This window comes from Camelus bactrianus, chromosome 13, assembly GCF_048773025.1.
Source record: "Camelus bactrianus isolate YW-2024 breed Bactrian camel chromosome 13, ASM4877302v1, whole genome shotgun sequence".
Classification (NCBI taxonomy): Eukaryota; Metazoa; Chordata; class Mammalia; order Artiodactyla; family Camelidae; genus Camelus; species Camelus bactrianus.
The window spans coordinates 42,422,134-42,448,196 of NC_133551.1; the positions used below are offsets into that span (position 1 = coordinate 42,422,134).

Consider the following 26,063-nt stretch of genomic DNA (forward strand, 5'->3'; position numbering starts at 1 on the left):
TGAATATGTGGGAGGTGCCATTCAGGAACTTAGGTCTGTTTTAGATGCATTTAATGCATGAGGTCCAGTAGGAAACTGAAATATTCCCCATTCCCTTTCCAGATCAATAAAGACACTCACCTGTATACTCTGATTATTCGCCTCAATGCTACTTATGAGGTCAAAATTGACAACCAGCAAGTAGCATCTTGGGGTCTGGAGGATGACCGGGACTTCTTGCCTCCCAGGTGGATAAAAGACCCTTATGCCTGTAAAGCAAGGAAATGGGATGAACGTCTGCAAATAGAGGACCCTGAAGATAAGAAACCTGAGGTCAGAGAGTGTTTGGCTGGGAAGTGAGTGGGGATCTCAGCTGTGCAGATGGGAGGAGGAGGTTGGGAACAACAGAGCAGAAACTGGGGACATCAATCCTTCAAGGAAGTGTCCAGCTAAATATTGGTATCCAAAGAGGCATAGAAGGAAGAGGAAAACGCCCCACATTTGTTGAGCATCTATTGATCCTTCTGGTAGCGTCTATGAAGATAGGGAAACTGACACTTAGAAAATGAAGTGACTTGCCTAAGCACACATACATTAGGACCAACATTTGAACATGGATCTCTGACTCCAAAGTTATTGATATGGGAAGTATGTGGAGTATACTCATTGAATCATTACCATTCACTGGAAAGCTGTACTGGATATAGCTATGAACAGAACAATCCAGGGACTGAGAATCCTCCTGGGATTCAGAATCTAGTGAGAGATTCAGACATGTACACAGATGAAGGTCACACTGTGTATTAGTGGTGAGAGTCAGGGAAGCCAAATCCAGTCGGAGTCCCATCCGTACAGGCTTCTAACCCAGCCTGAGTTGGGGTGCAGGTGGTGTTCCAGGAAGGAAGAGACAAAGCTTGAGTGAGTGTATTAACCTAAGGGTTAGAAACATAGACTCTGGGGTCAGGCAGATAGGAGTTTATATCCGAGCTCCACCATTTACTAACTGTGAGACCCCAACTATAAATAGTTAGACCTTGGGCAAGGAACATAACTGCTGTGAAAGTCAATTTCACAGACAGATATTATTAGAATATCTATGTGTGAAGGTTGTTTTGAAGATTAAATGAGCTATATATATATGTATATAATTTAGTGCCTGGTACATAAATCCTTAATATCTGGCATTTATACATTAATCATGTACTGAATTTCAAACAGTGAATTTATTAGAGCAAGGGAAGCTGAGCTGGAGGGAATGAAGGCAAATGTTCAAGGTGTATCTGGACCTTCAGCACCATGAGAAAATTAGGGACTAGGTCACTTCCAGGACCAGCAAGCATATCAGAGCAACAAGACTAACCATAGACCCTCCATCCTGGTGAGGACCATGCACCTGATGTAATCAGGGTTGGCTCAAGGCCTGGGGGAGAAGGGAAAGGCTGCAGGCCTTTATACTCCCTGTTAAGTGAACCTAGAGAAGGTGGAAACTATTTAGATAGACTTGTGTCCCCATCAAGACTATAGCCCCCAGGATAGGCTATTAATGTCTCAAGAACCACAGAGCAGCTGAGACAGCCCAGAAACCAGGGGAGTTTCCCAGCTGCAATGTTGATAAATGACTGTGAGTCTAGTGGGGTTAGTCAGTCTGGGCAAATGGTCAGCACCAAGGTGAACTGCCAGGTAGACAGAGAAAAACTTTGGAGCCTCCACAGTAGAAGAAATATGAAAATTACAATAGGCTGTGACATAAGAGATCTGTCTTGGGAAATAGAAAGGACCTGGGTTACAAGGCGGGAGCCCCCCAGGGTACAAGGTAGGTCACTAGGAGAGGACTTCAGGAAGAGGGCACAGGCTAGAAGACTTGTTCTGACAATAAAGGCACATGACTAGGGAAGGGAGAGAGTCAGAGATAAGGGAAATTCTCATGTTATTTGAGTTTAAAGGACTCAAGGTCAGAAGGATAGAGAATTTGTGGAGGGACTGGAGTTGCTTAAAGCCTTGTTCTCTGCTGTATGTATCAGATTAATTTGCAGAGTCTTGAGCTGGGCTTTCATAGTGGTGAAGACAGGAGGGTGGCAGGGGTAGGGTACCCGACTGTACTCTGGCTCCCTTTCGTTCCAGCCCACCCATCTGTCCTCATGGAGGAACATTTTGTTTTAGGACCGGGAAGACTGAATATATTCCAGACCCGGATGCCAAGAAGCCAGATGACTGGAATGAGGCGATGGATGGGGAGTGGGAAGGGCTCCTAATACCAAACCTGAAGTATCAGGTGAGGGAGTCTCTCCTTCCAATCGGTGTGAGAAAAAAGACAGAAAAGATGTAAATTTTAATTTACAGAACAGACACTGAGAGCCTGTGGTCATCTTCCTCCTTTCCCACCTCCTTCCGTAAGGCTGTAGCTCCATCTGAGCCCTGCTTTCAGGGCTGTGCCCACCTGGAAGAAGGTGGGCTGGTCAAGGTTGATGCTGGGAGGCAGAGGTCTAGGGAGTTCTAGGCAAAAACTTTGTCCAGAGTGGTGGAAAGCAGCCAAAGGAACATGGTCAAAACAGAAATGGGTCTGGGGTCAGGAACCGGAAGTCTCAGAAGTGGTCCAAAAGGGGGAAGGGAAGTACAGGAAGGAGCCAAAGATGTTGGGGGAGGGTTGGGGGAACTTCTTTTTAAGGGCTAAGTCTTGACCGCATGACTGAAGTGAGAGGGAACTAAAGGAATCAACTATCTAATGGTCCAGAGATAAAAATGACTGAAGCAAGCATGATTTTATTTGGCCACAGTTTCCTGTGCTGCACAGCAGGAGGAGAAGGGCTCCAAGTTTAGAGTCTTTAGATGGTGTTCCCTGTGAAGCTTCAGTTTCTTCATGAACAAACTTATACAGGGAGCTGTGGCCAGGCTCAGAATAGGTCTCTGCCACCTTGTTCAGAGCCCTCTGAGTAGAAAGGGGAAATTGGAAGAGTCTTGGGTGTTAGCTCAAAGAAAGGGAAGGCAGCTCCAGGAATCTCGCTCTGAATCCTTATGCCTAATACACAACTGTCTTTATGAATTGATTAGTCTTTCTGATTGCATGAAAAGAGTGGAAAAATGCTAATGCCATGTTCACTTTTTGTTTCTTTGCTTAGGGACAGTGGAAACCTCGGATCATTGACAATCCCAATTACTGGGGGCATAGATTCATCCAGGAGTAGACAACCCTAAATATAAGCCCGACCCCACCATTTGTCACTATTATAACATCAGCATCCTTGGCCTGGACCTTGGCAGGTAAAGCTCTCTGGGTTCAGAGCCACTGAACAACAGTCTCTCTAAAGTTCCCACAAAGTGGAAAGAGCTCCAGGCTGGAAATTACAAGACTTAAATGAGTCTTGATCTTTCTAAATCTCAAGCTGCTCATTTAAAACAGGGATAATTATAGTCATCCTAGTAATTATAATAGCTAAAATTTATTGAGTCTCTACCATGTACCAAGCCCTATTTCAGAGACTTTGCAAATGCCGTGTAATTGTCACTATAAAATCTCTCATTTCTAAGTGTAAAAATCGACATTCAGAAAAGTTAGCTAATTTGCCTGAAGACACATCTGGTAAGCAGAAAAGCTGGGATTTGAGTACAGGCCTTTCTGAAGCTAGATTCAGGTTTCCAATAGTTTACACTACGAGGCTGGTCCCATATGAATCTTGGGGTGGTTCTGGAAATAAAATAGAATCAGAGATCTGGTAAAACTTTGAAATATTAAAATCCCCAGACAGATACTGGGGCTGACTGTCCCAGGCATGATGACAAATCCTGACCTAGCCTCCCTCTTTTCTACCAGTTATCTCTCCTGGCTCTGATTAGAAGAGAAAGAGCAGGGCTCAGATACTCAGGCCTTCACACAGTTTTGTTCCAACGAGACCGGTTTTTGAAGATAGGGAGGATTCTTCTCAAACTTGGGAGAAAGAGAGCACCTCAAGTGCCCGCTGCAGAATGAAGGCCTTAGCCCACGAGGCCTCTTAGAAACTGCAATCTACAAAGTCTTGGAATTCTCTTGGAGAGGAAGGGAAACTAAGCATTATTATCCCTTGTTCTTACCCCATGTTACAATTGAGAGAATTGAGAATCAGAAATGTCAGGTGATCTGCCCACGAGCACATAGCTGGTGCACGGTAGAGTCAGGATTCAGAGGTCTGCCATCTTCTAAAGTCCTTGCTTTATTGACTATACCCACTATACAATAGAGTCTCTAGAAAGCACAGCCACTTGTCCTTGGGTGTATCTTGGACTGTTCCACGGCCAGAGAAATCTCTGACCAGTCTCTGACCAGTGATTTCTACAGTTCAGAGCTTTTAAAGGTCTCTGGAGCAGAGGCCCCCTGTCTGAAGCTTTCTTGGTTTCTATGTTTATTTTAACTTTCTTAGTTTCCTGACTCAGTGAGGCCAGCATCAGAGTGCAAGAAGATGATGTATATAAATTACCACACGCAGAGCAGGGGTTCAGGAGGGAAGGAAGGAAGGAAGGAGAGAAGAGAGGGACATGTTTTGTCCTTCTTTCCTTCCTTTCTTCTCTGAAGAATGTGGATACAGTTTGTACAAGTTTCCATTGTTACTTCATTTTTTTTTCCAGTTGTCCCCTTTTAATAAATGATAGGAAATTTCTACATCTTGTAAAAATATGTGATCATATTAATATGCCTAATCTATTTCCTTTAAAATGCATTGGCTTTTTTTTTTCCACTGAAAACATTAAAGTACCCATTTTAAATTATACCTTTGTTCATCTACAAAATTTAAAAATTATTTGGCACTAATTGCTCTGAGTACTATCAACCTCCCCAAAGAGGCAAACCTTTCTGTTTGAGAATTTAAACCATGTTGAAGGAGTGCTTGTCAAACTTTAACAAGCACATGAATCACTCAGGATCTTAAGGAAATGCAGATTCTGATCCAGCAGGTCTGGGATGAAGCCTGAGAGACTACATTTCTGAAATGCCAGCATTATCTCTTTATCTCTTTTTTCTCTCTTGTGACACAATTTTGTATGGCGCTGGCATCACCCTTGAAGGCATCCTTTCCTTCTAAGTTCTAACTGGGTCTGGCACTCACAAGTCCTACCCCACCCTACTCACTCAGCCAACCCGCACATCCGGTTCAATCACAGGATCCTGCTCCTTGGTGGAAAAGCCTTGGGACTCAGCATGGAGACAGGAAGGAATTCCCTCACCTGCCCCACCTCAGCCTGGGTCAATCACAGGATCCTGCTCCTTGGTGGAAAAGCCTTGGGACTCAGCATGGAGACAGGAAGGAATTCCCTCACCTGCCCCACCTCAGCCTGGGTCTCCAGAGTCAGATGCTCTGTGAGCCCACTGCCCTAGGGATCAGGTCCTAGCCTAATAAACTGGTTAACCTTCCTGCTTAGTCCCTGACCCCTCCTGTTGTCTGTTCTGACACTTCCATACACCATCCTTTTGTTTTTTTGATTTTTGTTTGTTTTTCTTCTTAGGCAGAATGATTGCATTCTTTTATCAGGACAGAGGCTGGGAGGAGATGGCAGTGAACAAAGAAAATTCTTTCTCTTACCTTTGGGACTCCCATACAATCTTTGAAGGAATAGTGACACAAAATGCAAAGAGTATAGCCTAGCCATAAGGCAAAGCACATTGATATTCCTTAGGTCATATGGTCTGTGTCACAACCCTGTGAGGCTGGAGGGCAGGACTTAACATCTCCACTGTCAAGATCCAATAGCTGATAAGTACCCAGACTTATCTCTTGCCATTTTATGATTCAAGTGGGATATCACAGGAAACCAGGTAACTTTCAGTGAATTAATTCAGTGAATTAGGGCTTTACAGTCTCACAAAGCTCTTTCTCACGTTCTTTTCTTCTGAGAACTGTATGAAGAAATGGGGGAAATTACATTTTCTTCCTTTTCCACATAAAAACATGGAAGCACAGAGAAGATGTGAGTAAACCAAGGTCACTCCACTGGTGGGTTTTAGGAAGCAGGACTGGCCTCATGTCCAGATTCTCAGTGGGAGGCAGAGCCATGAGTTTAGTGTAAGGGGGATGGAGGTGAGGGGACACTGAAGAGAACAGGGGAGATTAGAAACATTTCTTATGGGAGCAGGAAAAACAGAAGAGCCAACAATGAGGGGTTCTCTAACCAAGGCTACTGGCAACTCAAAAGAGAAAAAGAATCCCAAAGGTTAAAAAAAAATCTTTAAGTTGCATAAGGAATTATTAAAACCAAGTTTTAAAATGGCTCAGAGAAAAATAATGATCTCTATCCAAAGTGGCTATTTTGTAATTTTTTTTCTGCTGAAGGCAGAGTTGGTGGGATGATGTAAGTTTAAAAAAAAAAGTCTTTCTTATTTAAAAAATCAAAACAAAACAAAACTTTTTTCAGTTTGTGGAGGAGGGACATATAACTCATGCTGCAAACTTTCTTAGTCACACAATTTGTCCCACACAATGAACTTCCTGATTTATTTAATATAGTGCTAAATTTTAAAAAATCCATAATGACCCTCCTTTTGCTTCTTTTGAAACATATCCAGATACTAAAAAATTGTGATAATAGCTATTACCATTTATTGAATGACTGTTATCTGCTAGGCACTGTGCTTTACCTATATTACTTCTAATTCTCATGACAACATTGTGGGAGAGTAATTTTTAATACTTTACTTATGAGGGAGTAGGCTCAGAGGAGTTGAGTAACTTGCCCAAATTCACACAGCTAGTGTGTGGTTGAGCTGCCCTGTCTGACTCCATGATTTCTGCTCTTTCTATTCTGCTCCTTCATCATTAAATCAACACTGACATTATTATATACCATTGGCTTAATTCATCTTTTTCTTTAATTGTAAATATTAAACATGTTATTTTAAGAAAATAGAGAAATGTGGTAGAGAATCTAAATTGTGTTCATACTTCTTGTCAAATCTTTTCTTTTCCCTATATTCTTTTGGTTTTTCTGATTATATTGAGGAGAGAACCTTAAAAAGGGCATCTATACGTGGCAGCAGAGGTAGACGCTGTCATTCTGAGCTGGGGCAAGAGCCACCACCTGGCAGCAATTTGGAGCCTAGCAGAGTGATGAAAATTTCCTCACAACCATCTAAAATAGTGGCCAGAGGCTTGGGGAGCACAGAACCTTGGGAAACAGTAAATTAACTTCTTTCTAGAGAAGATCAACTAAGGCATGCAACATTCTGGACACTCTGTATTATTAATCATCACTGTATTCCCTCACTCCACCTCAATTATTGACTAAAATCTCTGGGAATCTGCGTATTTAGCAAGGCTTCCAGGTGATTTTTTAAAAGCCATTTGACCTAGTTCTAATAATCCCATTGTTTTCATTTCAACAAGTGAAGTCAGGCAGCATCTTTGACAATTTCCTTCTTACAACTGATGAGGAGTCTGCAGAAGAGTTTGGAAACAAGACCCAGGGAATAAGAAAAGTAAGATATTCTCCCACCCCGAATTCCAGGTGTCTGACTCCTCAGTTGTGCACTGTTCTTTACATTTTAAAAATCAGTCTCACAGTCATTGTCTCATTTGCTGGTTACATGGCCCTGAGAGGCAGGGTAAAGACCTCATATTCATTGGACATCTACAAGCTTGTCCTTGACTGTGAGCACTTTCCAAAAGTCTTCCCACTTAGCCCTTAAAACAACCCAGCAAGACAGATGTTATTATTCCCATTTTTCAGATATAAGAATTGAGATTCAGAGAGTATGTGTAAACTGTGCAAGGTCACACACAGCCTTTAACTCTCTGAGTTAGAATTCATGCTACTTCTGTGTCATGATCCCCTGCTCACAGCGTAGTGATCTAGAAGGGAGCCATTGAACCCACTTCTGATGGATGACTTGGAGAAAGAAGGAAGGTGTGAGTGCTGTTTACCAGTTTCCCTGCTCTCCTAGAACTATTTTATGGGTGGAGTGATACTTGGGATAATGGCTTCTTAATGGTGTCACCCTTCATCCAGGCTTCCTGGTTCTGCAGGAAGGGCCATTCAAGCAGGTTTGTGACCAGTGCTTGATTACCCAAAAGGCAGACTAAGCTCATACTCAGCGAACCAGCAAAACACAGAAATTAAAAAGAAATTTTTGAGAGAACTTTGATACTTAATCTTTCCAAAGATGCTTTGACATAGACATCATGGAAAACAATATAAATTTATTAAACTTTTTTTTTTACACATTTTAGCCTGGATTTGTTTTGTTTTTACTTTGCAGTTATCTAATATAATTTTGTTGAGGCAATGATATGTATTGGTTAAGAGCATGAGTTTTATTAAAGCTAGATTGCTTAGGTTCAAAAGCAGGCCCCATCACGACTAGCTGTATAACCTTGGGTGAGTTATTTAAGCTTTCTGATCTCCAGTCTCCTCACCTATAAATTGGGAATGATTATTGATAGCAATTATCTTATAAGTTCCTGGCATATAGTAAATGCTCAATACATGGTACCTATTATTACCTGTACATTCATTTGGCAAATATTTGAGTGCCTGTTCTAAGCACTGTTGTGTAGTTGTTTGGGATATGTAAGTGAAATAAAACAGAGAAGTTTCTGCCCTCATGGGGCTGACATTCAGTCAGGGGAGACCAAAGAAACACATGGAGAAATAAACATATGTTGAGTGAGATGGTGAGATAAACTGTGGAGAACAATAAAGCCAAAGAGAGGATGTGATCATGGGGGTTGTGCTTCCTGGTCAGGAGCGGCTTTGTTGAGTAAGTAACATTTATAAGACTTGGAGGAAGTAAGGAGCAAACCACACAGATGTCCAGGAAGAAAAGCCTTCTCTTGGAGAAAACAGCAAACACAAAGTCCCTGAAGTGGAAGCATAACTTGCTTGTTCAAGTAAGAGTAAGAAGGACAGTGTGACTAGAGCTGAGGGAAAAAGAAAAAGAGTAGTTGGAGATATCTCCCTGAGTAAAATGGGGAGCCACTGGAGCCATTGTTAGCAAAGGAGTGCTACGAACTGGCTCATAGTTTAAGATGTTACTCTGGCTGTTGTGTTGCAAAAGACTATAGGACTGGTTGAGGAGGTGTGGATATAACTCAGTGTTAGGGATGCTTAGCGTGCACAAGGTCCTGGTTTCAATCCCCAGTACCTCCACTAAAACAAACACACAAACAAAAAACCCTCAAAAAAAAAAAAAAAAGACTATAGAAATTTTAAAAAGATTATAGAGGAACAGAGGCAGAAGCAGGTAGTAGTGGTGGAGGTACAGAAATGCTTACATTCTAGATCCATTTTGAAGGCAAAACTCACAGGAGTGATGGATTAGATATGAAATATCAGTGAGAGTAAACAGGAATGGCTCCACGGTTTTTTTTAACTCAGTGACTAGAAGGTTGGAGTTACTGAGATAGGAAAGAACAAGGGAAGAGCATATTTGGGGTATGGATGGGAACAGAAGTAAATTACATAATTATTAAATGTTAAGTGCAATGTGATTATTAGAAAAACAAATGTAAAGGAGGTAATTGGATATGAGTCCGAATAAGAGAGAAAGTTGAAAGCCACCATCCTACAGGTAATACTTAAAGCTCCATGAAACTAGATGAAATCCCCTAATGAGTAAGTATATATAGAAAGAAGATTGAAGGATGAGCTTTTGGGCACCCCAATATTAGAGCTCAGGGAAATAAAGTGGAACCAGCAGAGAAGACAGAAAGAGTAGCTAGCAAGATAGGAAGAGAACCAAGACAGATAGTATCTTGTAGGGCAAGTGGAGAAAGTATGTTAAGGGGAAAAAGAGTGATCGGTTTTGTTGAATGGTCAGGAAAGATAAGGACTAAGAATGGACCACAAAATTCAGTAACATGGAGCTCATTGGTGACTCTGACACGAGCAGTTTCAGTAGAGAGGTATAGGGAAAATTTGGGTTAAAGAAAGAATGATCAAATTAGAAGAGAAGAGGTAAAATTGTCATTATATGCAGATGACATAAAACTATATATAGAAAACCCTAAAGGCTCCACACAAAAACTACCAGAGCTGATAAAAGAATTTGGCAAGGTAGAAAGATACATGATTAACATACATAAATCAGTTGCATTTCTTTACACTAACCAAGAAACATCAGAAAAGGAAAGAAACAATCTCTTTTAAAATCACATCAAAAAAAAAATACTTAGGAATAAATTTGACCAAGGAGGTAAAAGACTTATACACTGAGAACTACAAAACACTGATTAAGGAAATTAAAGATGATTTAAAGAAATGGAAAGATATCCCATGCTGTTGTATTGGAAGAATTAATATTGTCAAAATGGCTGTACTACCCAAAGGAACCTACAGATTTAATTCTATTCCTATCAAATTATTCAGGAATTTTTTCACAGAACTAGAACAAATAATCCTAGGATTTATATGGAATCACAAAAGACCCCGAATTGCCAAAGCAATACTGAAGAAAAAGAATGAAGCTGGAGGCACAACCCTCCCAGACTTCAGACAGTACACAGAAGGTACAGTAATCAAAACAGTGTGATATTGGCACAAAGACATATGTATCAATGGAACATAATAGAGAGCCCAGAAATAAATCCACACACTTACAGCCAATTAATCTTCAACACAGGAGGCAGAAATACACAATGGGGAAAGGACAGTCTCTTGAGCAAGTGGTGTTGGGAAAGCTGGACAGCCACATGTAAATCAATAAAATCAGAATACTCCCTTATACCATACACAAAAATAAACTCAAAATGGCTTAAAGACTTAAACAAGACAAGTCATTATAAACCTCCTAGAAGAGAACATAGGCCAAATATTTTCTGACATAAATCTTGGCAATGTTCTCCGAGGGCAGTCTACCCAGGCAATAGAAATAAAGGCAAAAATAAACAAATGGGACCTAATTAAAAGCTTTTGCACAGCAAAGGAAGCCATAAACAAAACAGAAAGACAACCTATGGAATGGGAGAAAATATTTGCAAATGATGCAACTGATAAGGGCTTAATTTCCAGAATATATAAACAGCTCATATAACTTAATAAGAAAAAAACCAAGCAACCCAATCCAAAAATAGACAGAAGAACTAAACAAGCAATTCTCCAATGAACACATACAAATGGCCAATAGGCACATGAAAAAATGCTCAGTATTGCTAATGATCAGAGAAATGCAAATCAAAACTACAATGAGGTATCACCTCACACCATTCAGAATGGCCATCATTCAAAAGTCCACAAATGATAAATGCTGGAGAGGATGTGGAGAAAAGGGAACCCTCCTACACTGTTGGTGGGAATGTAGTTTGGTGCAATCATTGTGGAAAACAGCATGAAGATTCCTCAAAAGACTAGGAATAGAATTACCATACGATCCAGCAATCCCACTCCTGGGCATATATCCAGAGGGAACTAATTCAAAGATACATGCATTCTAATGTTCATAGCAGCACTATTTACAATAGCCAAGACATGGAAACAACCTAAATGTTCATTGAAGGATGACTGGATAAAGAAGCTGTGGTGTATTTATACAGTGGAATATTACTCAGCCATAAAAAGAATAAAATAATGCCATTTGCTGCAACATGGATGGCTCTTGAGATTGTCATTCTAAGTGAAGAAAGCCAGAAAGAGAAAGAAAATATACCACATGATATTACCTATATGTGGAATAAGAAAAAGACACAAATGAACTTATTTACAAAACAGAAACAGACTCACAGACATAGAAAACAAACTTGTTAATGGTGGGGAAGGGAATGGGAAGGGATAAATTGGGAGTCTGAGATTTGCAGATACTAACTAGTATATATAAAATAGATAAACAAGTCTCTGCTGTATAGCACGGGGAGCTATATTCAATACCTTGTAGTAACCTATAATGAAAAAGAATATGAAAAGGAATATATGTATGTATACATATGATGGAAACATTTTGCTGTACACCAGAAATTGATGCAACACTGTAAACTGACTGTACTTCAATTAAAAAAAAGAAAAAATGAAAGGAGACAACTAGAGACGGCAAATATAAACTGGTCTTTTGAGGAATTTTGCTGTAAAAAATGTAGAGAGAATAGGATAGAAAGTAAAGGGAAAGGTTGGTCAAGACTTTTTTAATATATATATAGATCTTCCTGCCTGCTTATATGTTAACGGGAATGACCCAATAAAGAGAGAAACAATATAGGAGAGAAAGAGGAGAATTTCTGGAGCACTGTTCTTAAGGATGAGATCTAGTGCCCAAGAAAAGGGGTTGGCTTTCCATAGGCATATAAATATTTTATCCATAATCACAGGAATAAAAAATTACTATATAAGAATAAACCCAAGCAGGCAGGTGGGTAAATGTGGTGGGAGTATATGTCAGTTGGATTCTTTGGGAAGCAGACATCAAGATGGTGTTAGAAATGTAGGTGATTTATTGGGGATAATGCCTAGGAAAGATGAAGAGTAAAGGGTGCAGCAATGGGCAGGAGAGTCTGACATCTGTAAAAGGAAAGAGGGAAAGAAGGAGGATTGGGTAGGAATTACTGTCAGGTGCCGTGCAGCTCTGAGAAAGTCATGCTAGTCCAGCAGGGCTTCAGAGGTAAAATTAACTATAGAGGAGTACCATGTTGGAAATGGCCAGACCCCTGTACCCCTGCCATGCTCAGCCATTGGCTGGGGTTGCTTTGGAACAGCATGTCCTGGGGTCAAATGTTGCAGTGGATCCCCAGGTGCTGCAGCTACAGGCTACCAACTCACTGCTCTCCTCGCAACTGATTGACAAGTTCTTCTCCGAGGGCAATCCAAGTGGCATACCTCCAAGGCTGCTGCCACAGAGGAAATGGAAAATTTCTTCTGATTGTGAAATAGGAAGTAAGGTCAACAACTGAACATGAGATTGGGAAAGATCCATTGGAGGTTTGAGGAGAGGAAGAAGACGAGAATAGTTATTCAAGAAAGAGAGTGACTCAACCACAGAAAGCACTAAGGGCCCACATGAGTTTAGTGATAGTGAGTTTAAAATGAGAACAATCAGGTTGCTTTTATTATTTTTTTCTAGCCATTTTCTCTGTTTAGGTGCAGACATGGCATGTTGGATTTAACCAGATTTGAGGATTTTTCCAACCAAGGGAGGGAAGGGCAAGGGAGTTGAGGGTGTTTGCAAGAGAGCAATCACACAAAAATAAAGGAGGAAAGTGAGGACATGTACTGGTTGAGGACTAATGAAGAGGAGATGGTTCAATGGATTGTCATAGGTCCAGGTGGAGTTTAGTTGGTGGAGTTGGTGGTCTTTGGTTACCTTTGGCAAGAACTGTTCTGGTAAAGAATGGAAGTTGGAAACGACAGTAAGTAGAGTAGTGAGAGGGAAGTGAAAAACTAGAGGCATTAATTGTAGCCAGTGCTTTGCAGGCATAGGAAAATGAAGGCCTAACTGAAAGAGATTTCATCCCCTCATAATGTAGGAAACATAGCAAGATGTCAAGCATTTGCTCCCAGGAGGATTGTCGAAGGCCCCAGCCTACTGGACATGCAGATTCTCGATCTAGCTTTGTCCCCCACTACTGGGTAAAAGACCATTTGGCCCAGATTCTCTAGGTGCAGATTAAAGTCCTAGAGGAGTTTGGACTGTGTCCTTTCTTTAAGGCCCCTCTGAGTTATGAGGACAGCTCCAAGGATCAACTTCTAGGACCTAGGTGAACACAGAAGTCCCATTTCTGACTTAATGCAAGTTTGTTCTGGTTACAGTTCGAAAGCAAGTTCAAAGAGTTCCAGAAATGTTGTTTTCTCTGATGTAGCAGAAAGAGGACAAGACTCAGAGTCAGAAAACCTGGTTTCTAATTGTAGTTCTACCACTCACTAACCATACAGCTTGGGCAAGAAATTTAATCAGTCTGAACCTCGTATCCTTCATCTAGAAAGTGGAATTAGTAACACTTACCTCATACATTGCAATAAGGAATAGAAGTAGTATGTGTGGACTGTCTCGCACCATACTTAGCAATGCTTTAGGCATTCAGTAAATGTTTGTTGAATCTGAACCAATTTTATTTATGAACAAATTACACACACATGCACTTCTCTCCACCCCACACATACTGAAAATTTCTATGTAAATAAATCTTCAAGAGTGTGGGAAGATGCCAGACATTGCTAAAGTGAGTTAACTTTGTTTATAACCATCTGTAAATTATTTTGAAATTCCACACTCTAAACAGGATGTAGAGAAGCAATGGAGAGAACTGTGTGAAGAGATGGAAAAATGAAAACTGGAAGAAGAGGCCAAGAAGAAAAAGGAAAAGGAGGAGGAAAGGGAAGATGACATCTGGGGAATTGAAGAAGAGGGAAGTGAAGAGGATTCTGCTGAGGAACCAGTAAATGACAGGCAGCTGAAGGAAGACGATGCTGAAAGAGCATTTCTGGGTAAAAATGTAGAAGTCCGTGTTGACCAGAAGGATGAACTATAACCTGGTAAAAAGTGGTTACCATTCAGAGGCAAATGATGTTGCTTAGAAGGAGAAATGTAGAAATGTTCAAGAGGTTGGCAAAATCCAGGGAGCAAAATTACTTGCTCTCTTAGAATGAACTTTGGATTTGTATTTCTGTCCCACCTCTTTTGCTCTGTACAACCTTGGGTAAGTCCCATCACCTCTTGGGGCTTCTACTTCCTTGAATGGAAAGGGAGTGATAGTTCCTATTTCATGAAGTTGTTGTAGGGATTAAGTTAGCTATGTGTGTAAAGTGCCTGATATAAATACATAGTCAACAAATAGCAGCTATTACTACTTATCATTATCATGGTATTTATAAAATTAATTGACAGGAAAAAAAGCTTCCGTATAAACTTGAGCTTCACTTTTGGTTTATTCTAGTATATTCAGTAATTTAATTTTGTTTATATGTCTGTGCTATTTATATTTACTGAGCAGTTCTGATGGTTGTATTTGTGGGCGATAAGGTTTGATGTTTTCTTCTTGCAGGTGAATCAAGCACTTAAAAACAAAATCAGACTTCCTCTTAATATAAACAGATACTTTGTGAAACTCCTTTTGCTTCTCTGCTGTTTTGTGCCCTATCTAATTTTTGATTAATCATTACTTGTTTGCAGGTTTGCTGGTTTTACGTTTATCTTTTCTGTACCACCAGCTCACAATATTATCATATGCATTCATGTAGCTCCTTACAGATCACAAAGCACTTTCCCATAAATTTGAGGAGCTCCTGCCATGTGCTCATTTAATCCTCAGAGCAGCCATTATAGAGGATACCATTATTATCTTCCTTTTATAGATGCAGAAACTGCTAAGAGCAGGCAAGTCACTTGCTCAGGGTCAAACAGCTAGTAAGGGGTGGGGCCAGTATCTGAACTCAAGTTTGTCTGGTTCCAAAGTTCATCCTTCCATTGCATTAGGCTATGTGTTGAATGAATGAGTGACCGTCTATTACTATTGAATACAGATAGTAGCCAAGTCCCACATGGAAAAAATACCCTTTTAGGGAAAATAATCACACAGTAATTTTCCTCTTTTAAAAATTTTCTTGAAAAAATAAACATACAAACAAGCAGTTGAGTGAAGCGTGACAATCTTTTCATATTCAGAAGTGATACTCTAATGTGGTTGCCAGGCGTTCAAGGCCACCATGGTTGATTCCTGGCCCTACTTACTTACTAGCTATATTACCTTGGGCAAGTAATCCAACTTTCCTGTGCCTCATTTTTCTCATTTGTGAAAAGGAGTTAATAACAGAACTTACTGCAAACTGGGCTGTGAGGATTAAATGCTGACTCCTTCTTGCCTTTATCTTAGTAGGACTATGCTGAGGACGAGTCCCAGTCTAGCTGGAGAGTCAGGCCCAGACACGATTATCATATGAAAGCACAGGGCTACCAATTTGGGTCTAGAACATAGCAGGTGCTCAATAAACACAAGTTGAAAGAATGAACAAAACTCTGGCTCATGGTTTCAGGGAGTATTTCATGAAGGAAGTAACTTTTGAACCAGCTCCCGAAGAATGCATAAATGTCTATCTGTTGGAGAAGGGTATGGGTAAACCAAATTTCAAAGAGCAGGGCACCTGGATGACAGGAATGGGATGGTGAGGTCAGGGAGGAGCAGCAAGAACTCTTTCCTTCTTCCTGTAGCTTGGTGCCTGCTGTAGTATCTGGGCCTTTCAATCTTTGGAATATCCTGGTTTGGGAAACTTGCCTTTCCAGAGGAGGCAAAACTTTACCTTTACCCTTTTATGGTCTTTGGGTAAGCCTGAAAATTTAATTGACAACAAAGATTGACACACAAAAAAGCATACAAATTTAATGTAAGTTTTATGTGGCACGGGAGCCCTCATGAGGAAATGAAGACCCAAAGAAGTGGCAAAACCTAAATGCTTTAATACCAGTTTGAACAAAAAGAGGCAATTGTGGAAAAGTAACTAAAATACACAGAGAGGCTGAAGGAAGATAAGAATTATTTTAACAGGGTCAGTTTGTGCAGAATTTCTCTTGGTTTCAGCTTGGTAAGACTGTTCCTTTTCTCCTGGTATGCACAGGGCAGCTCCTACATGGGAGTTTTATCTTCTGTATTCAGGAGGAAAGGGGAGATCAGAGTGTCCCTTTTGTATCTGCTGTTTTTCAAGTGCCTTGAGCTCAAAATAATCCTTACGCCAAAGTGGCATATTTCAGAGTAGTATTTTTTAGGCACCCTTCACCTGTTTCTTTACATATACCTGTTTCTATAACACAAGAGTCTCCCCATGGTGAAAAAGAACAAGGCTTCAGGTGCTGAATCTGAACACTGTCTTGGGGCTGCAGGGCTAGTGTGTTGGGATATATATTTTATTCCTATATTTTAGGAATGCCAGTCTGATATGAGCATTGATTACTATCTATGTCTGCTCTGATTGGTCTGGAATATATTCTGAAAATTGTTATGTATTTTCAAATATCTCCAGATAAATATACTGATTTTCATGCAGAATTTGGGGGGAGGAGTAAATAATAAAGATCCATTTGAATATATTTTTTAAAGCTGCTGCTTTTACCTTTGTTAAATTTTTCTTTTGCTTTTATTTTGATTGATTGTACCAACAGTATTTCAGAAGTTAAGATAATTTCATCAAGAAAAAAATTCATGCATAGTTCCATCCATTCTGCACACAGACTGGAATTTTTGTGTTTCCTTCTAGGACTTGTCTTTTGAACAGCACCATTCTGCCACTGAACCATGCTCCTCCAGACTGAGTTTTTCTTTTTAAATTCTGTTTGTATGTTTAATTTCTGAAATTAAGTGTTCAATGTAAAAAAATGTGGCGTTTACAAACATATTAAGAAAAAAGTAAAAATTCTTCATTATCTCCAAATCCAGAGAAACCTGTGCAATATCTATTGTCTTTCCTGCCAGATTTGTGTTTATTCATTCATTGGTTTGTTTGATTTTGGATTGAGAGCATTTAGTTAATCAGACTCCTTAGTATGTGGCACTTTATCTTCTTTGGTCAGTATTATCACTTTTAAATTTTATTTATTACTTACTTTTTTCCCTTTTATCCTCTTTTTCTTCTCTACATAAGTAAATAAGTTCTTTTTGATGTAAATCTTTTTGTTTGCATATGTTCTTACAAAATATGGGGTTTTGTTTGTCTGGATTATTTTTAATTTACGTGAATGGTTTAGTGTTGAAATCTCATTTCTTCATATTTTTCACTAAGCACTATGTTTTTTAAATTTATTCATGTTAGATATACACAATCTGAACAGACGAATCACTAGTAGTGAAACTGAATTTGTAATTAAAAAAAAACTTCCATCAAACAAAAATCTAGGATTAGATGACTTCACAGGGGAGTTCTACCAAACATAAAAATAAGAGCTAATAAGCATCCTTCTCAAATTATTCCAAAAATTTGAAGAGGATGGAATACTCCCAAATTCATTCTATGAGGCCACCATTACCCTGATAACAAAACTGGATAAAGATTCTACAAAAAAAATTGACAGGCCAATATCTCTGATGAATATAGAGGCAAAAATCCTCAACAAAACATTAGCAAACCGAGTTCAACAATACATAAAAAAGATCAAACATCATGATCAATTGGGATATATGCCAAGGATGCAAGAATGCTTCAATATCCACATGTCAATCAATGTGATACACCACATTAGCAAAAGGAAGGATAAAAGTCACATGATCATCTCAATAGATGCAGAAAAATCACCTGACAAAATTCAATATCCATTCATGCTAAAAACTTTCATCAAAGTTGGTATAGAGGGAATATATCTGAACATAATAAAGGCCATATATTACAAACCCATAGCTAAAGTCATACTCAATGGTGAAAATATGAAAACATTTCCTCTAAGGTCAGCAACAAGACAAGTATGCTCACTCATGCCACTTCTGTTTGACACAGTATTGGAAATTGCCACAGCAATCAGATAAGGAAAAGAAATAAAAGGTGTCCAAATTGGAAAGAAGAGGTAAAATTGTCATTACATGCAGATGACATGGTAGTCTATATAGAAAACTCTAAAGACTCCACCAAAAAACTATTAGAGGTAAAAAATGAATTAAGTAAAGTGGCAGGATACAAGATTAATGTACAGAAATCTGCTGCTTTCCCTTACATGAATAAAGAACTATCAAAAAGAGAAAGCAAGAAAACAATCCCATTTAAGAAGAATAAGATTCCTAGGAATAAGCTTAATCAAGGAGATGAAAAATGTATACCCTGAAAATAAAAAAAGACTGATGAAGGAATTGAAGATGACATAAAGAAATAGAAAGTATTCCATGTTCATGTGTTGGAAGAGTTAATATTGTTAAAATGTACATACTGTTCAAAGCAATCTACAGATTTAATGCAATCCCTATCAAAATGCCCATGACATTTTTCACAAGACTAGAACAAATAATTCTAAAATTTCTATGGAACCACAAAAGACCCCAGATTGCCAAAGTAATCTTGAGAAAAAAGAACAAAGCTGAATGTATCATGCTCCCTGGCTTCAGACTCTACTACAAAGCTACAGTAATCAAAACAATGTGGGACTAGCAAAAAAAAAAAAAAAAGACACATAGATCAGTGGAACAGAACAGAGAGCCTAGAAATAAACTCACACACTTATGGTCAATTAATTTATAACAAAGGAGGCAAGAATATACAATGGAAAAAAGACAGTCTCTTTAATAAATGGTACTGGGAAAACTGGACAGCTACATGTAAAAGAATGAAATTAGAACAACTTTTCACATCATATACAAAAATAAACTCAAGATGGATTAAAACCTAAACGTAAGACTTGAAACCATAAAACTCCTAGAAGATAACATAGAACACATTTTGACATAAATCGTAGCAATATTTTTTTGGATCTATCTTCTAGGGCAAAAGAAACAAAAGCAAAACTAAACAAATGGGACTTAAATTTAAAAGCTTTTGCACAGCAAAGGTAACCATCAATAAAATGAAAAGATAAGCTACAAATGGGAGAAAATATATGCAAATGATATGCCCAATAAGGGGTTAATATCCAAAATATATAAACAGCTCATACAATTCAATATCAAAAAAGCAAACAACCTGATTTAAAAATGGGCAGAAGACCTGAATAGACATTTTCCCAAAGATATACAGATGGCTTACAGGCACATGAAAAGATACTCAACATCACTAATCATCAGAGAAAAGCAAATAAAAACCATGAGATATCACCTCACACCTGTCAGAAATGATGATAATCAAAAAATCTACAAATAATAAATGCTAGCAAAGATCTGGAGAAAAGGGAACTCTCACACACTGTTAGTGGGAATGTAAATTTGTGTAACCACTGTGGAAAACAGTATGGAGGTTCCTCAAAAAACTAAAAATAGAACTTCATTTGATCCAGCAGTTTCACTCCTGGGGGTATACCTGAAGAAAATGAGTACACTAATTAAAAAAGGTATATGAACCCTAATGTTCATAGCAGCATTATTTACAATAATTAAGACATGGAAACAACTGAAGCGTCCATCAATAGATGAATGGATAAAGAACATGTAGTATACTATACAATGTAATACTACTCAGCCATAAAAAAAAGAATGAAATTCTGCTATTTGCAATAATGTGATTGGACCTAGAGGGAATTATGCTTAGTGAAACAAGTCAGAGAAAGACAAATACTCTATGTTATCACTTATATGTGGAATCTAAAAAATAAAATGAATGAATGTAACAAAACATAAAAACACTCAGATATAGAGAACAAACTAGTAGTGGAGAAGGATGGGAGAGGAGAAAGATAGTGGTGGGGGTTTAAGAGATACAAACTTCTATGTATAAAATAAATAAGCAACAAGGATATATTGTATGGCACAGAGAAATATAGCCATTATTTTGTAATAACTTTAAATGGAGTATAATATATGAAAATATTGAATCACTATGTTGTACACGTAAAACTAATATAATATTGTAAATCAACTATACATCAATAAAAAATACATTCATGTTGCTGTGTGTATATCTAATCTACTGCTGATGATTTCAACATAATATTTCATGATATAACATTTACCACATTTTAGCTGTCTACCCTCCCAGTGATAGACAGCCAGGTTGTCTTCAAGTCTCCACCATCATAAATAACACAGCAATGAATATATTAATGTACAACCCTTCACGTGTCTGCATAAGAATTTCTTTGGGATATAGCCCAGAAGTGTAACTGCAGGCTCATAGACTGTGAATTCTTAATTTGCGTAATTTATGTCTGATTGCTTTCTACTATGGCTATACCAGTCCATGCTCCTACCACCATGCATTAGGGTTTCAGCATCATCACAACCTGACAATCTGGCATTGTTTTCTATAGTTTAATATATGTAAAAGAATAGCATATTGCTGTTTTAATTAACATTTCTCTGATATTTTTGAGCATTTCTTCATATGCCTTTTGATTTTTGGATTTCCTCTCTGTTCATATTTTTTGTTTATTTTTTCCCCTAGGGGTCTCTGCCCTTTCATTTATTTGCTAGAATTTTGTATATTAAATATTTGAAGTATCTTCTCTCATTCTTTCATCTAGTTACTTTGTCTACAATGTCTTTTGCTAAATAGAAATCCTTATTACTCATCAATATTATTGTTATAGTCTATGCTTCTTAGGTTTTGCTTTTCTATTCTCCTCAGCTACAAATTGTAATCGTTTACTATATTTTTCTTTTACAATTATATTTTTCACATTTATTATGGCTTTAATCCTCCTGAAGCCAATCTTGTATAAGGTGTAGAATTGACAAAATATGGTAATTATACTCTAAACCTTGATATACCAGTTTCTGATAGGGAGATATTAAAATCTTCAGCTACAAAAAAAAATCTTCAGCTACAATTATGAATCTATCTATTTCTCCCTGCAGTTCTGCACATTTTGACTGTGTAATTAGGTGTATCTATGTGCTTTGCCTGTTGCATTTATGTGTTTGCCTACTGTTCCTTTATGAATATAAAGTGACTTTTTATCACTTATCTTTTGAGACTAAAATTCCTTTTTGACATGTATTATGATCACAGTCCAGTTCATATTTTCCTGGTGTATCTTTTTAAATCTTTTTATTTTTAATCTTTCCATCTCTGTATGTTTCAAGTATGTCCCTGATAGCCAATACATTGTTGGATGTAATTTAAAAAATCTATTTGGTGAGATTAACTTATTTGCATTGAATGTAATTGCTATATATTAAAATTTAATCCTACCATCCATGTACTATACATTCTTTTTTATTTTTAACCTCCATTTCTGCTTTCCTATTGGCTAGGCTGAATTTTCTACTGTGGGTTTAAAATTTATACATAATATTTTTTCGTGTCATAATAATCATTAACTTCAGACTCATACCCATAGGTTTAAGAAAGTTCCTCCCTCTTGATAGCTTGAGCAAAAGCCAAACAAAAGTTCTAAGGATGATGCTCAAGGATCTGATGTATCATGCCCTCCTGTTAATCCAATCACTATTGCTTAGGTAGAAGGTATTTGATCTCCTAAGGAAACACAGGGTACCATTAACCAAAAGGAGGAGGAATGGAGGCCAGGAGACCACAAAATGACATACATCCACTTCTTCATACTAAATCAACTTTTTAAAACCTCAGTTTCTTTATCTGTGAAATGGCAATGGTAATACCTACCTCAAAGGGGTGATATGAGGAACAAACTGGGTGATCAATATGAATGTTCCTTGTGAATCATAAAGTGCTGTACAAAGATTAGTTATTCTTGCTCTTGTATTCATCACATGGTATCATTTGTTTAGATGCTGATACTTATCTGTATTGCTACATGGGGATGTACCATCCTAGCTAGCAATCTCCCTAAATTGTGCTGATGCCTGTAGAGTTGATTTTCCTTTCCTGAGAATAACAAATGTGCAAGAGATCAGGATCGTATTTGTCAATCAGTTTCCATCAAAGGGTCCTGAAGTTGCAGAGCAGGGTGACTTGCTAGCAGACCTGTCAGACTGCACACAGCTGAAGGCTTGGTGCAATGGTGCCAAACTGAGCTCCAGTTCCTTCTCTACCTCAAATTAGATGTGTGACCTTACCCAGGTCACTTTAGCTCTCTGAGCCTGGAAAATGGAAGTCACAAGATCTATCTCTTAAAGTTGTGGTAGGATTAAATAAGATCATATGCAAAATGCTCTGGCCTTGGAGAAAGTCTTACGCTTGTCAGACAGATGCAAATCTCTCATTACTGAGTACTTACTAATTTCCACTCTGCTACCTATGGCTAGGTTGAGTGCAGGTTCTTTCTCATCTCTGAAGTATACTGAATTGCTTTGTTTCCTTACAGAATAACTGTTGTCCCCTTCAAAGCCCTATGTCTTCATATTTGGACCAGGAATACTTGCCAGCAGGATAGAGTCTCACAGGAGATGCTATTCTTTAGGGCAACTGAAATTGATAATTCTGCCTTTCAGTGTGAGGGTATAGCTCAGTGGTAGAGCACGTGCCTAGCATGCCTGCGGTCCTGGGTTCAATCCCCAATACCTCCATTAAAAAAATGAATAACCTAAATACCTCCCACCCCAAAAGATGAACAAATAATAAATAAAAAATAAATACAAATTTAAAAAATAAAATAGTTGGATAATTCTGCCTTTCACATATGAAAATTTAGATTCTGACTAAACTGAAAGATAGTAATGTATCTACTATGTTTACTGGAATAGGTTTATGAGCAATCATAAACCTATTATAACCCCATGAATTAGGTGCTTATATCCTCATTTTACTGATAAGGAAATAGAAGGTCACATAAATCAGGTAACTTGACCAAGGTGACACAGTTGATAAGGAGAAGAGAAACAGTCTAGTGTAACGTAAGGAGGACGGGCTTTGGAGTCAGACAGATCTAAATTAGGATCCCAGCACTGCCATTTACTAGATCTTGGTCTTTGGCCCAGGGATCAAATCCCTTAAATCTCAGTTCCTTCACCTTTAAAGTGGGGGTTATAATAATATCCTCACCCGAATGTTGTACATATAAAGCAGTGTCTGGCATCCTTAGGTGCTGCTGGGAGCCCGAGCCCACAGAGCTCACCTATAGCGCTGCCTTAGGGAAACTTCAGTCATCATCCAGCTCCTTTAGAACATTACATTGGATGTTCAAATGGCTGGCCTGACAATCCTCTGGGCTGCGATTCAAGATGACAGTCCCAGAAAGGAAATGAAGTAGCACTATGCAGAACATCCCCACCCGTACCCTGCCCAACACAGCTGTTTAGACCAGGACTGGGAATCTGACCCAAAGGCAAGAAACCCACAAGCTAACCGACAACCTACAAATGTGGCCTGGCTGTTAAATCAGTATTTCTCTCTCAGGAATTCAAGTTGGGAAACATGAAGTGATTGAGGCAGTTAACAGCAGTAAAAACTGTAACTAAAGAGAGAGGTCATGAGGTTCAGTAGGGGTATGTGTGGGAAGAGACAGAGCTGGGGCTGTGGCCAACCAAAGTGATGAAGAAGCAGAAATTATGCATAAACAGAAGCTATGAAGGAGAAAAAGGTAATATATGTTTATTCAACAAATATTTCTAGAGTTCCTTCTATGAACTAGGTGCTGTGTTAGTCTCTGAATATACAAAAGTGACTAAGAAGCAGCCTCTGCCTTCACAGCACTTAATTTTACTGGGCAAGAGAGGCAAAACATGTAAACAAACAAATAAATAATTACAGATTGCTTTAAGGGCTAAGAAGAAAACAAGCATGGGGCTCAGATAGAACATACCAGGAAGGGAGCTACAGTTAAGAAACAGCATGGTAAGGGAAGTTCTCTCAGAACAAAGTGAGACCTGAAGAATGAGAAGGAGCCAGGGAGAAGAGTCCTTGAGGCAGAGGATGTGTAAAGCTTGACAGCAGCAAAGGGCCTGTCATGATCAAGGAAGCTGGGAAAAAAACAAAACAAAACAAGCCATGCGGCTGGAGGAAAGTGAAGGAAAAGGAAGCAGTGTGAGATGAGTTTGGAGGGGTAAGCAGGAAGCATGCCACGGGACCCAGCAGACCTTGGAATGGAGTTGGGGATTTAGTCCCTATATAGTGAAAAACCATGAAATTATTTGAAGTTGAGTAGTAACAAGATCAAATATAATGTGGTAGATAAGCTCAAATGCTAAAGAGTCAATCTGGGTCCAAGACTAAGTTCTACCATTTACCAGCTGTGTGACCTTGGGCAATTATTTAACCTCTCTGTGCCCGCCCTAGTTTCCTTTTCTATAAAATTGAAGTAGGTTGATTTTTACCTCATGGAGGGATAGTGAAGATTAAATATAAATATAAAGTGCTTACAGCAATTCCTGGCACATAATGAATACCTGATAAATGTAAGCTTGTATTAGTATTTTGGTTTTTAAAGGGTCATGATAACTACTATATGGAGAATGAATGTCTAGGGGTTAAAAGGGAGGCCACTAATGAGGCCGATGAGGAGTCTGGGTGAAAGATGATGCGTGAAGCGGCGGTAATGGAGACAGAGAAAAGGGACCTAATATGACACATTTTTGGAGATAAAACTTTCGTATTTTGCAGATGGATTGGACATTGTGGTTGAGGAAAATAGAGGAATCAAGAACAACTCCTCGGTTTCTGTCTAGAGCAACCAGGCAGATGGAGGTGATATTTACTGAGCGGGAAGGGCCGGGGGGAACCCGGCCTGGCAGGGAAATGAGGAGTTCTATTTTAGACATGTTAAACTGCACATGTCAGTGAGCTATCGATCCATGTAGATGTCATTGAGACGCTTGTAAGTCTGGAGACCAGAAGAGAGGTCTCGGATGAAGATATGAATTTAGAAGGCATTAGCATAATCAGCATTTGAAGACACAGAAATGGTTGAGATCCACTAGGGAAAGAGTGTACAGAGGGAAGAGAAGGGAGCCCAGAGGCCTGAGGAGCAGCACATCTTAGGGTGGTTGAATAGACAAGGGGAATGAGGAGAGGCCTGGGAAGAGAGAGTAAAACCAGAAGAGTAGGGTATCAAAAACCAGGAGAGGAGAGAATTTCAAGAACATTGGAGTGGTCAGCTGAGTGTGGAAAGTTCAAATAAGGATAGAAAAATATTGGTCATTGATGACCTTGACAAAAGAAGTTTCAGTGAAGTGTGTGTGCTGAGGGGTTCCTAAGTAAGCATCAAATAGGCTGAGAAATGAATTGAAGGTGTTCTTGCTTGGATAGTACATACAGTAAAACTGGAACAGTACAGAGAAAACTGGCATGATTCCTACATACAGATGACACACAAATTCGTGAAGTGTTTCATATGTTTTGTAAATGGATTTGACTTTTGGACAATTTTAGCTCTTACATATTCAAAGAAGACAGTTGAATCAACAAGAATGAAAGGGACTCTAAAACTGAATATACACACATAAACCTAACTATATTTAAATAAGTAATAAAACCACTCTGAAGGAAAATTAAAAGCAAATCCAAATAAACTTTGAAAACAGTATTTTGAATATATACCCTTGGTCTAAAAATAAAACAAAACTGCAAAAAAATATTGAGCCCTACTAAATAGATTGCTTTCTTCATGGAATGGATATAGCTATTCTGAAACTATTCTGTGTGTGTCATAACACTGAGCAGATGAATAAAAA

The 26,063-nt window shown here is 38.7% G+C and overlaps 1 non-coding gene and 1 pseudogene across 1 annotated transcript; both read left to right on the forward strand.

Annotated features, from left to right (window-relative positions):
• The window catches only part of LOC105066485 (calreticulin-like), a 32,335-nt pseudogene extending 17,948 nt beyond the window's left edge, over positions 1–14,387 (forward strand).
• Positions 14,388–25,622: 11,235 nt separating this feature from the next.
• LOC123615907 (U6 spliceosomal RNA) lies at positions 25,623–25,729 on the forward strand. The gene has a single exon (XR_006723722.1). It is a non-coding gene; the product is annotated as a U6 spliceosomal RNA (small nuclear RNA).
• The last annotated feature ends 334 nt before the right edge of the window (positions 25,730–26,063 follow it).